Source organism: Phyllostomus hastatus, unplaced genomic scaffold, assembly GCF_019186645.2.
Source record: "Phyllostomus hastatus isolate PE091 unplaced genomic scaffold, TTU_PhHast_1.1 phas_scaffold_129, whole genome shotgun sequence".
Classification (NCBI taxonomy): Eukaryota; Metazoa; Chordata; class Mammalia; order Chiroptera; family Phyllostomidae; genus Phyllostomus; species Phyllostomus hastatus.
Window position 1 is genome coordinate 8,005,545 of NW_025334009.1, and position 12,388 is coordinate 8,017,932.

A 12,388-nucleotide genomic window follows, 5' to 3' on the forward strand; every position below is an offset into this window, starting at 1 on the left:
GAGAAGAAAGTCACGGACACAATAGTTCAGTTTCAAGGGCGAATGCCAGTGGAGGTGGGGACAGGAAAGAGAGGGGAAAGGCAGGGGCCACAGGGGCTAGCACTCAGGTTCCGGCCATGTCTCCTGGCCCCAGGGATTTGACATCATAATTTAAGGAGTGAGTTTTAAGTGTGCCCTTTCTCCACCTTTCATTTCATGTAATTAAAATCGAAAAGTCCTGAATTTTTATTTTCAGTAGACTTTTCCTACCATATTTCATTCAGCTTTTTTAACTTTTCTTTTTCTCCTGTTTTTTTTTTCTCTGATCAGTCCATGCCGAAATAATAAGATCCTCATAAATCAGGAAGAGTGTTGCCCTCCAGACTGTTGCCGTTGTAAATATCAGTTGCCTTTCTGCCTGGAACTTTGCAAAACCCATCGATGTAGCCATTATTTAGGGCTCGGAACATTTGTAGCAGGGGCAGGTCTGCACAGTAGCAGACAGTTTTCACACCCATAATCCCCGCTGACATTAATATTGCCTCACCATTTGGGAAATGCATCCTTCGGTTTAGTACAGCTTATTGAATATCCATTCTGTTTAGTCTGCACTTGCGGTGAAAACAAACAGCAATTGGTGTCTTGGCTGTATTACAGTTTCTGACAAATGGGAAATATCTGTTTGTGATGCAATAAATACTTGGTTCTGAGTAATTCGGCAAATTGGCTTATTGAGCGTTAGCTCTGCAGGGATGCGCAGAGGGCACAGTTTCTACCCATCCTCAATTCCGCACTGGAATCTGTTATGAGTGTTGATACCTGCAGATGGAAGAACTCTGTGGCGGTGTGAGTGAATGAGCAGTTAATGAAAATGCTGTTGTAAGTCAAGTGCAAAGCTAGCCATGCGCTTGCTGCTCACGAATGTGGCTGGAACTGGCTCTTGTCAGTTCAGGGGAGTCTGTTGTTAAACATTCAAGAACTGCGTGCGCTAGATGTTAAACCTTGGAACTTTGAAATTGGTAGTATTTCTACCCCAGAAACTGGCGATTACTTCAAATCGGGGCTTCCTATTTTTATTTTTAAGAGCTGGTTTACCAACACACCCTTGTGTACCCTTCTCCAGTGGGGGAGAGCAATCAAGGAGATGGCAGGCGGAGGAATGGAAGTTTCACAGGGAAGAGGGAATGAACACAAGTAAACTGAAAACGCAGAGAAATGGATGGCAAAGGTATAACAACTTTTGTAAAAGTACCCAGGAATAAGTAAGGGCATTGAAGCCTTTGAAAGATAGAGGCTGGTTATCAGGTTAAGCAGGTGTGACAATGACTCCTGAAAGGGGTCTCCAATAAGGCTTGTTTTCTTTTAAGTTGAAATGTACAGCACAAAGCCTAACGCTTTGGACAGAGTAAACACCCGCATGAGCACAATCCAGAGCATTAGGCAACTTTTCTCGGAGAAAAGGGGACACTCGAGTAGAAAGCACTGGAGAGGGTGAGCTCAGGCAGGCAGGTGACAGAAGAGGTGACTTTTAGCTCCATGACAATATTGAGCCTCAGTAATGTCAGGTGGAGAGTGTGACCTGCTCTGGATTCTTCTTTTATTTGGGCTGATGCTGCCAGTCAGCTCAGGAAGACTTTTAGCTGTACTGGTGAATGTATACACACTTACTAGCTAAATTTAGGGCGTTTCTTCTTTGACATTTGAAGGTGTAACTTAGCTACCCTCCCCTCTTCTTAGTGTAGTCTCTGATGTAATATGATTTTTCCAGCTGCAGGTGGGGGAAAAAAAAAGACTTATTAACTGTCTCTGGGGTTCAGTAGCATGTGTAGCATCTACATTGCTATGTGCTACTTTTGTATTAACAACTCATTCGTTTGATTTAGACCGTCACTTATGTACACATGTACTTCTTCCCCTGGGGGAGAATTGTATGGAAACAAGTGATAATTTTAGTGATAAATAACATGCAGCTACACTAGATCGAGCCTGTCATTTTTTTTGTCACGAAAGTTTATTTTTCTCAGTCAATAAAAACTCTCAAACAAAAATTACACAGTAGCATGAGAGTGGCAACAATGATTCACCGAAACAATTACACTGCGGGCAGTGAGCTCATCTCCCAGGCGTCATGCTCCTCCTTCCTCGAGCCCAGACGGGCGGTCTCCCAGGTCACGGCCTCTGCATCCGGCCTCGGCCCATCGGGGGAGCATCGGCTTCCTTGGCGGCAGCGGTTATGGTTTCGTGGGTGTGCACCAGCTTTCACTGGGTCGCCGGTTCTGTCCCGCCTGAAGTGTAATAATAATTCCTTGAGAGAAGAGATGTGTCCTCTGCCCCCTTTATACATCCCAAAGTACTTGGAACTATATTGTAATCTCTCTACGGTGGGGACCAAGTCAGCCCTTTTTACTGACTGAGTTACAGCTCAAGTTTAATACCCGCAAAGCGTTAAGGCTGCTACTTGGTGAAACCGATCGATCTTCCCATCGCTCTTCACAGCCAGTACTATTTTCATCATATACGTAGGAAAACAGGGAATAGAGAGGTTCTGTAACTTCCCAAGAATTGTGCAGAGAGAGGGTAGCAAGAACGTACAGGACGTGTCTGTTGTTTTCGTGCCCTAGCACGGTGCCGGCTGCCCGTGAGGTGGTCGTGGGTGGGTAAAGGTCTGTCCCACTGCAAACCCCCACTGCGCAGTGTCGTGAGCAAGGGAGCGCCCCCCCCCCAAGCGGTCACTCATCCACGCTGGTGTCTTTCCACAAGGCCAGGTTTGTTAGGAGACAGCTCCCCAGTAAACCAGTAGAGTCACACACAGTTACACTCAGAGAGGGGTAGGCTGCACTGCAGAAGCGAACAGCAAACGTCTGGCGTGAAGTCTCGGTCACTGGCAGTGCCGGCGGAAGGGCTCCAGCCAGGTGGCCACGGAGGTGGCACACATCCGGTGGAGTGCAAGCTGGGCGGGGCTCGGAGGGTGACCCCGCGGCACAGCCCAGCTCAGTGAGGAGCGCTCAGAACTCTGAGTTCTTCAGCCCACAGTGAGCGGAGAGGCCCCACTCCTGCGTGGCCGGGGGGAGTCCTTGTCTGAGTGTCCAGACCCGTGGTGTTGGGCCTTCTGAAGGGCCCCTCCCAAGGGCGTTCACGTTACACCCCACTGCCTCAGTCTTGACACAGCACTTGACACAACTGCCGTGGCTGACAGTGACTCCGCACCGGATTGTCACAGGGGTCCGGAAAGCCCGCCCTGCCCTTGCTCTGTACACTGAGGCAGGCTCCTGGCGTTGCGTTTCCAGCAGTGGGGACAGATTTGCATGTGCTGCGGGGCCGTGGAAAGGAGGTAGCAACCTGACAGGACTAGTTCTGTTGGGCTTCGCCGTGTGGAGCAAGAGCCACTGGGCTGCCCGCCAAAGATACACTTCGGGAGCCACTGCGTGACTCTCACCAGCCCGGCGCTCTCGTCCCATCCCCACCGCCGGCCAGCCCGTCCGAGCAACGCTGTAACCAGCAGACTGGGAAAACGGAGACCTCGGCTGCCATGTACATGTAGCACTGACACACGTGGGCCGTTTAATTACGAGAATGCTGGGTCCACTCCTTTCGCCCGGCTTCCGTTCCGAGGGTCAGAGCGGATGGGTGGTTGTTCGCCCCAGTTGGGACCTTGGAAATCACGTGGGCCTGGTCATATACACATGGAAAAGCACCACCAAAATCTGCTAAAAATTGGGCTCTTAATTGTGACTCTCCCAACCTAGCAGGAAATTAGGAGTGATCTCAGATTTAGGCCATAGAATTTCATTTAAAAATAAACTGAAAATTTGCTTTGATTATGATAGATAGAGATACATACAGGGTCCGGCACAAATAATGCCCCTTTTTCCATCACAAAATCATAAGCATGTAATTCTATACCGTAACCCTATCACACTCAAGCACACCATATGCCATTTTAGGTGAAATGTTCAGATTGGAACTATAAATCGTTACACCCATGTCATGACCCTCCCAACCACACTCCAGCAGGCGTTGCTTTTGCCACACCCTGTAGATATAACCTCTCTTTTGTTTTCTTCCTCTTGAGTATCTTGTCTAAATCACTGTAATTATCTTTATTTGGTTGAAAACCAATAAAAAAATAATTATCACTCCAGATAAAATATATGGAATACTGGTTGAATTCCAAAGCAAGAGAGAATTTAGGCCTCGTATTCATTTTTAACCGCTTCACAGTTTGCGGAAGGGCGGCTGCCAGGTGTATTAGTTACCAGCTCCCCCGGGGTCCAGAACGCGATGCTCCGTCTCCACGTAACTGCAGGTCTTCGTCTCTTCCCTTCCGGCTCTTTGAGTCACCACTGCAAGTTCGCCTTTATGCAAGTGGCACACTTTTCTTTTGAGAGAAGGAAAACCACGAGACATCAATTACTTCCTTTTGAATTATTCTTTAGTACTTGAAATATAGATTTAATTATTTTTCTCGTCCTCCAAGATTATATCCGTGGTGGAATGGGACCAGCCTGAGTGGCCAGCAGTAGCCATCACTGATTTTCCGACATGGCAGTTCTTAATCAGTTTTCATTTCATGTCCAGGTCAATCATTTCATGTGGCCTCGTCCTGGCAACGCTAGCAATGGCTTTCGTCTGCCTCAGGACAACAGTGAATGGAGCGACACAAGGATAAATCAAGCACAAAAGAAAGAAAATGATGCCATCAAGGACAGTGTGTAGGGGCTGAATCATGAGGTCAGAATGCAGGCTGCTGGGAGCCTGGAAAGATGAACCCTCTGTAGCCGTCTCACGGCAAGAAGAATATGGGCAAGTACAGCCAGTTAGATGGAGCTAAACTAGTTTTCTGTCTCTCCGGTCCTCAGCCCAAGATCCAGATTCCCAGAAGAGAGTACATTGGTTTGACTTGGGTCAAATACCCTCCCGTTAGCTGGGCAGAGCGGGGGAGTGGGAGGAGAACTTCCACGACGGCCCCATGCGACCTTGTGCCGTGACTGAAAGGCACTCCCGGTAAAGGAAGCTGGAGGGCAAACAGGAAGGGGGGGTGGATGGAAGGAGGCCCCAAACTGATGATATCTACTGCATCCTCCTGCAGCACTACTCCCGTTTGGGTCCAGCGTGGGCCCATGGAAATGGAAGTCCCTGCTTTGCGGATAGAGTTTCGGAAATGCACAGTTTATGCCATTATCGTCCCACCTTCTTCAGCCGTGTGTACTGCTGGATCAGTGCTATTCACAGACTTCCGGGCATCTCTGTCCTGGGAATAAATAGATACGTACCAGAATGAGCAGAAATCGCCTGGAGCTCCTTGGAGAAGAGCAGAACTGGAGAAGGAACCCTTAATTATTATCACACTTTTGTCAGTTTCATCCAATCATTCCGACAGTGGAAAGATTCATTTATTTTTGGATGGTATGAATAGTGTTTTTATCTTACCCTTCATCTCAGACGTACATCTATTATTTCATCTAATTTTACTGCCCTCCAAAAAGACATTTATTGGCGAACAATTTTGGACCAGTAGCAGAATGCTAATTGGAAAGGAACGCATATTTGCTGGTACATCAGAGGAACAAGAAATAAATGACGTGATAAGCACTTTATTATTCGTTTTGTCGAAAGGTGCTGCCTCCCGGAGGGCGCTATTGTACTCCTTGTGAAAGGAAATTAACACAGGTGTTTCTTATTAGCAGTGCACTTGCACAAGTACATCTGAGGCTGCTGACTTCTTTTGGAGATAGTAAATTGCTCATTTATTGCATTAATGTTAAGATACACAACTTCATGCATGCATTTTATCAGAGAGGAAATACAAGGAGCTGAATTAACACAAACAGAACACAGCTGGCTTAAGATAATTATTTCTTGCATGTGTAGTTTTCCCTGAGACCTGCTCTAATCAGAAACATTTTGATTATAGTCTTGCTTTTTTATTGAAGTTGTTTCCTTACCTTCTTCAAGTAATTTTTGGTTGCATTTTTTTCTGTGGTTCTTTATGACTTACAAAATAAGTTCAAATTACTGCATCTTGTTTTTAAGTTTGATTTCCTATTGCTTTTTTTCCCTAATCACCCCAAAAAACACACCAGACTTGATATCCTTGATGATTTTGCTCAGTAACTCCATGGTTATTTTTCAAGTTTCAAAGCAATTTCCTTTCAACTACCTGTTATTTTTCTTATCTTGCACCATTCATGTTCTTTTACCTAGCTAAGACATTCCTAACACCTCCCCCCCCTCCTACCCAGATTCTATTATACTCAGTGAATTATAAATCTGCCCACCTTGCAACCCCAGTACTCTCTATCCTCAGGTGGGTGTATGCCACAATTTTTAAGGAGAGAGGAAGGGAGAGAAAGAGAGAAACATTAAAGTGAGAGAGAAATATCAAATGGTTGCTTCCTGTATGTGCCCTGACTGGGGATTGAACTTGCAACCTTTTATTACACCAGACGACACTCCATCCAATTGAGTCACCTCTCCAGGGCAGTACTTGATGGACAAATAATATTTCATTTTCGTGGAATATTCCTTTTTCATGGCCAAATAATATTCCATCGTGTGACCATACTATAATTATCTATCCATTTGACAGTTGATGGACATTTGGGCTTTTTCTATTTTTGGCTATTATGAATAACACCACTGTCAACATTCATATGTGCATTTTCATGTGGACATGGGCTTTAGGTTCTCTTGGGTATATACCCAGGGGCGGAATTCCTGAGTAAGGAATATGGTAACTCTATGTGGAACATTTTGAAGAAGAGCAAAAATGTTTTCCGAAGCAGGCACAGTGTTTTGCATTCCCACCAGCGTTGTACGCAGGTTCTGACTTCTCCACCTTCTTGGAAATGCTTGTCATTGTCTTTCTTTCTGATTGTTGCCGCCCTGCTGGGTGTGAAATGGTGTTTCCTCGTGGTTTTGATTAGCATTACTAATGGTGCCGCGCATCTTTTCATGTCCTTGTTAGCTATTCGTATACCTTTGTGTGAAGAAATGTCTGTTTAAAATCTTTGTCTATTTTTAAATTGAATTTTTCATCTTTTTCTTTATGTTGACTTGCAGGAGTTCTATATAAATTCTGGATATAAGTCTCTTATCAGATGTAGGCCTCGCAAATACTTTCCCCATTCTGGGTGAGAGCTTTATTGATGCTATCATTTGTAGCCAAAATTTTTTAAATTTTTATGGATAAATTTTAAAATTTAATTGTTTTTTTTCTTTTGGTTGCTTATGTTTCTGGGGTCAATATCTAAGAAACCGTTTTGTAATCTTAAAGGTCATAAAGTCTTATGTCTCCTAAGAGTTTCATAGTTTTAACTCTTCCACTAGAGCTTTGTATTGTGCACATTTTTAGTTAATTCTTGTATACGGTATGAGGTAGAGGTCCAACTTCATTCTTTCTTATATACCCAGCACCATTTTTTGAAAAAAAAAAAATTCTTCTGTCTCCACTGGCTTCTTTGCCAAGTGTCAACTGACCATAAATGTAAAAATATATGTAATGTACGTATATATATTCTTTTTTTAAAAGATTTTATTTATTTATTTTTAGAGAGGGAAGGGAGGGAGAAAGAGAGAGAGAGAGAAACATCAATGTGCAGTTGCTGGGGGTCATGGCCTGCAACCCAGGCATGTGCCCTGACTGGGAATCAAACCTGCGATGCTCTGGTTCACAGCCCATGCTCAATCCACTGAGCTACGCCAGCCAGGGCTTATTCTTTTATATATATATGTATATATACACACACATATATATTCTTAATATATATAAGAATATATATAATATATATAAGAATATATTATATATTATATATATTATATATTATAATATATTCTTAATATATATATAAGAATATATATAAATATATATATATATATATATTCTTAATCCTATTCCATCCATCAATCCGTACCACACTATCTTGATTACTGTAGTTTTGTAGTAAGTTTTTTAATCCAAAGTTACAAGTTCTCCAACTTGGTTCTTTTTCAAGATAGTTTTGACTCTTCGGGATTTGTTGCATTCCCCCATGAATTTTAGGATCACTTGTGGGGTGGATGGCCCCAGTGGACGTGGCCCCTGTCCCCTGCACGTGACTGAGGGCCGACTGAGGGCTGGCCAGAAGGAATGTGTATTGTTTGGGGATTTGATTGTAACTCCCTCCTTATCTCCTTCTGGGAACGGCTTCTTGTCCTGTGGCTGCTTCTTGACCTTCTCCTTCTGCACGTACACACTGGAGTAATGCAGTTTAGAGTCACGCATAGGACACAGGCCTCCTTTGTCTGGGACCCCTCATCACGAGCCTCAGACTGGAGGCGGCGAGGTCTCTCCCTGTGACCAACCTGCCGCCACGGGTGCAGTGCCCTCCGCGTGACGGGAACAGCCTGCCCGCAGGTGCTAGTGCCCAGGTGGTTTTTCCAGAGCATCACAAACACGGAAGCAGCTCCCCAGTTTGGGGCTCCTGCACTACACTTGTCAAATACGGTAAAAAAAAACAAAACAAACCCCTGCCCCCCCAAAAAAACAGAAAAAGGCAACTGGAATTTTTATAAGAATTGTTTGAACCTGTGATCAATTTAGAGACTGAAATGTGAAAATGAGATACATTTTTATTTATTTAGGTCTTATTTACTTTTTTCCAGGGATATTTTGTAGTTTTTAGTGTCCAAGCATTGAGCTTTTCTTAGATTAATTCCTACTTTATTTTTATATTAAGTTGTATATGAAATGTTTTCTTTCCTTTTAGATTGCTCGTTGCGAGAGTATAGATGTCCAGTTGGTTTTTGTATCTTGATCTTGTCCCCTGCAACCTTGTATCTTCCTGACTAGTGTTGGTCTAGTATTCATTCCATAGTTTTATCGTGGGTTATTGATGGTTTTCAATATATCAGATCATGTCATCTGTGAATAGGGATGTGTTTACTTCATTCCAAGATGGGTCTTTTTTTATTTACTTTTTCTTGCCTAACTGCTCTAGTTAGAACTTCTTAGGCAACGCTGGATGGAAGTATCAAGAATGGACTTGATCCTGTTCCTGGTTTAAGGGTGAAATCATTCAGCGTTTTATCATCAAGTGTGATAATACTAGCTGTGAACGGTTCTCATGTGTCCTTTATCGGGTTAAGGAAATCCCTCGTATTTCTAGTTTGTGGAGTGTTGTTAGCTACGTATATGTTCATAAATATTGTGTCTTCCTGAAGGATTGAAATTTTATCATTATAAAATATACTTCTTTCTCACTAGCAGCAATTTTGGGCTTAAATCTAGTTTGTCTGATGTCAGTATAAGCACTCCGGCTTTCTCTGGAGTGTTGTCGACATGGTGTGTATTTTTCCCATTCTTTTCATTTCCACCTGTCTGTGTCTCTCCATCTACCTGAATCAGGTTTTGGCAAGTATTCTGCCTGTTTGTGCCTTTCGATTGGGATGTTCATTCCATTCACATTTAATGTGATCCTCGATAAGGTAGGATTTGCATCTGCCACTTTGCTTTTTTTTGTTTCTCTGACATTGTCTTTGTTCCTCTGTTTCTTCATCACTGCTTTCTTTTGTGTTAAGTGAATATTTCATAGCACATGGTTTTCATCCTCTTGTTTCCTTTACTGCCTTTTGGGGCTGTTTTTTCTTAGAGATTACCTGGAAATTACAATTAACATCTTAACTTTAAAACTATCTAGTTTGGATTGGATTGATACCAACTTGATTTTAGTAGTATGCAAAAACTTCACGCCAACATAGCTCCGTTTCCCTCATCCCGCCTTTGCACTGTTATTGTCGGACAAATTACATCTCCACTCACATGTTAAGCCCATTGACACACTTTCTTAATTGTTGATCAAGCGAGTGACTTTTACGTTCATTGGTTTGTTTTAATAACTAACATTTATTGAATGCTCCCGTGTGCCAATCGCTCTTTTAAGTAGCTTACCGTTATTATTATATTTAATCTTTGCAGCAACCCAAAATGGTAAATAATATTATTGTGTACATTTTGCAGAAGAGGAAAATCTAAGGTCCAGAGAAGTTCAGTAACGAGGTCAAGGCCACACCACGTGGAAGTTGCAGCACCGGTACTTGAACCGTGGCAGCCTGGCTTCCAAGGAGTCCTCGCTTGCTTTTGAAGTCTGTTTGAATCTTCTGATATTCCTCGATTATCTCCTGTGAGGCCTCAGCCCTGCTGGCTCTCCAGTTTCGCCTTCCCTCTTTTCCGACCTCATGGAAATACAGATGCTAATGTTTACAGTTCACCCTCACCTGGGGCGTTACTTGAGGCTGCTCCTATCATGAACCACAAGCAGCTTGGGGGTGGCGAAGGAGGAGGCTTCTGGGGGCCCAGGAATGTTCTGGGGAATTACCTGCTGGGGGGGCCCAGGAGAGGGACCAAGGAGCACTTGAACGACTGGGAATCCCTAAGCAGGTCCCTTGTCCACACGAAGCCAGCTGGGACCAAAGCCAGGGACAGGCTCTTGCAGAAGGCTCTGGCAGGGACTCTCCGGGCATTCTGAGCAGGGGTTGGTCCTCCTCCCTGCCCGCTCTGGTTGAGTGCCTTGACCTTCTCCTTGAATCTTCTATCACGGTTTCCAGGAAGGTAAAAATAGTCCCCGTGTGTACCTTCACCAACAGAACCTGCAGTCACCTGTCGGAAGGGTGACATTTTAGTGCTCACCCACACTTAAATCCGAGAATAGTGTGCAAACCTTATACCCCTCATGCCCAGTTATATGTTCAATCTCCAGGAGTTGCCATCCCCCATCCACCAAATGCACACAGAGGGCAGAGCCCTCCGTCCCTGGAGAAGTCTGCAAACAGAGATAGGACACTGCCCAAGCCGCTGCGGGATCGACGCCCGCGTCGCCCACTGCTCCTGGGGAACTTAGCTCCAACTCCTGTTGGTTTCCTGGAGAGGAGCGAAGAATCACAAAACCGCAAGTCTTTGTGCTGAATAGTGTGTGTGTCCGATTCTGGAGAAATCTGTACTTTCGTGCCTTAAGGCTGGAGCGCTAGGACTGTCAGCAGCCTCATTGTCACCTCAGCCGTGTTACCCACGCCCTCAGGACCCTGGCTGGAGCCCGGCCGCCTGTTCTTTGGCTTTCAGGACTCTGAGCTCATCGACCTCACGTGTGAAGAGACACTCTAGGTTGGCCCCCTCAGGATCCGTCCCAGACTCCTTCCCCTGACTCTCCTCCAGCAGGGGTATCCAACTCTCGGCCCATCACAAAATCTTACGTTTACTTAAAACCTTTTTTTTTTGCCCATCAGTTTTCATTAGTGTTTGTGTATTTAATGTGTGGCCCAAGACAATGCTTCTTCTTCCAGTGTGGCTGGGAGATGCCAAAAGGTCGGACACCCCTGCTCTAGTAGGTGTGGGAAATGAATTCCTCCAATACCCAGGTTCTCTAAACCGTAAGACAGGTTCTGACAAATGAGATCTAGGCAGAGGTACCTGGGGGTGGGAGCACCCCTTCCCAACTACAAGGGCAAAGCCTCAGCAGGACACAGGCCACCCTCCCTCAGCTCGGTGGGTGCCTGGAGCTTCAGAGCCCACTCTCGGCCTTGAGGAGGGAAGGCAGTCACCTGCTGAGGACGCCTGCTTGGTTCTTGCCTTAAATGAATTTTTATTCTTAAAATATTGCACTAATACATTATTTTGATTACTGAGTTCTGGTGGGGTTTTTTTTTTGATGTCTCCTTAAAATTTGTCATTGAATTTATCGGGGTGGCCTCGGTTCACAAAATCAGATTTCGAATGTGCAGCTCGATAAAACACCATCTGCATACCGCACAGTGCGCCCCTCGCCCCAGGCCAAGTCTCTTCTGGTCCCCCTTTGCCCTCCCTGCCCACCTCTACCCACCCCCACCCCCTTTCCCTCTGGCTGTCACCGCACGGTTGTTTGTGTCTGTGTGTTATGTTTATCTGTTTTTTTCTAAGATTGTATTTATTTATTTATTTTTTAGAGAGGGAAGGGAGGGAGAAAGAGAGAGAGAAACATCAATGTGCGGTTGCTGGGGGCCGTGGCCTGCAACCCAGGCACGTACCCTGTCTGGGAATCGAACCTGCGACACTTTGGTTTGCAGCCCGTGCCCAATCCACTGAGCTACGCCAGCCAGGGCTCTGTTTATCTGTTTCTTAGCTCATCCCTCCACCTTCTTTCACCCAGCCCCCGCCCTGCCCACCCTCTGGCAGCTGTCAGTCTGCTCCATGTGTCCATGTCTCTGTTTCTGTATTGTTTGTCAGTTCATTTTGTTCACTAGATTCCACATATAAGTGAGGTCATATAGTATTGTCTTCCTCTGGCTGGCTTATTTCACTTAGCATGATAACCCCCAGGTCCATCCACGCTGTTGCAGAAGGTAAGATTTCCCTCTTTTTTATGGCCACGTAGTATCCCATTGTGTAAATGTGCCACAG